The sequence below is a fragment of the Aplysia californica genome, unplaced genomic scaffold, assembly GCF_000002075.1.
Source record: "Aplysia californica isolate F4 #8 unplaced genomic scaffold, AplCal3.0 scaffold00310, whole genome shotgun sequence".
NCBI classification, from domain to species: domain Eukaryota; kingdom Metazoa; phylum Mollusca; class Gastropoda; order Aplysiida; family Aplysiidae; genus Aplysia; species Aplysia californica.
In genome coordinates, this window is record NW_004797580.1 from 329,249 (window position 1) to 330,420 (window position 1,172).

Below are 1,172 nucleotides of genomic sequence, written 5' to 3' on the forward strand. Positions count from 1 at the left end.
GTGTGTGTGTGTGTGTGTGTGTGTGTGTGAATGTGCGGGTGTTTGTTTGTTAATTTGTTCATTTTTGTATGTGTGTAACTAATTTTGCTTTTTGAGCTGGTTGTGTGTTATTATTTTAAAACCGAGAGAACAGACTGCATGGTAAAATAAAAGAAAGTCGATGTATGGCGGGGGGGGGGGGGAGTTATGGGTATTGAAGTACTCCGGACACTTATGATCACAACAATGTTGACGCTAGAGTTTACGTACTGGGTAAGAAAGAAGCTCTGGGAGATAAAGATTTCTGATCTGCTGTCCATCTTCCTATTTATCTATCTCGATCTTTCCGTCTCTTTTTCTGCTTCTGTCTCTGTCTCACTTTTTGTCTGTCTACCTGTCTGCACACTCTCTCCGTGCCTATCTATCTATCTATCTATCTATCTATCTATCTATCTATCTATCTATCTATCTATCTATCTATCTTCGTCATACTTTCTCTCACCCTCGGGCAGTGCTACTGACTGAAGTGTCTTTAGGCTATTCCCGAAGGGGGGACACTGACCATCTTCTTATGCACAATAGAATTGTAATTGTAAATGGGCAGGTTCATCAATGTAGTGCTTATAGCTGCGCCTGAACTGCAATAGAACGAATAATCAGAATACACTTCCGTGCTCGAGATGAGCAAATTAAACTATTTGATGGCTTGTGATATCTGCCACTTCTGCTCAAAATGTTTTATTTGGTACCGATTGAAATGCTTTTATTTACTATTCAAAACTTTTGTTTTTTGTTTTTGTAAAGTATTTTACGGCGCTCGCAACTGCATAAGGTCATATAAGCTCGCGGGACACACCTAATATTTTCAGTTGGTAGGACATTTTTAATTTTGCCCGGGTGGCGGCCGAAGCCTACTCTTTTCGATTTTAGACCACCAAGGGATCTTTAACGTGCGCAACGTGCACACGGGCCCTCCGAGATTTTTCGCCCTTGTCCGAGAAGGCTAGGTGTAGACCTTTCCTAACAGAAGATGAGGGGTGTGGCTGAAAGACAGCAGTAAGAAGAAGCGAAGGAGTGGCAGTAGAAGGGCTGCAGAAAGAATCAGGAGCCTAGCGGAAGGGGCAAAGGAGGTGAGGGGTGGGGGCAGAAAGGGGAGACGAAAGCAGACTACAGAACATTGCTAGAGAGCAGGA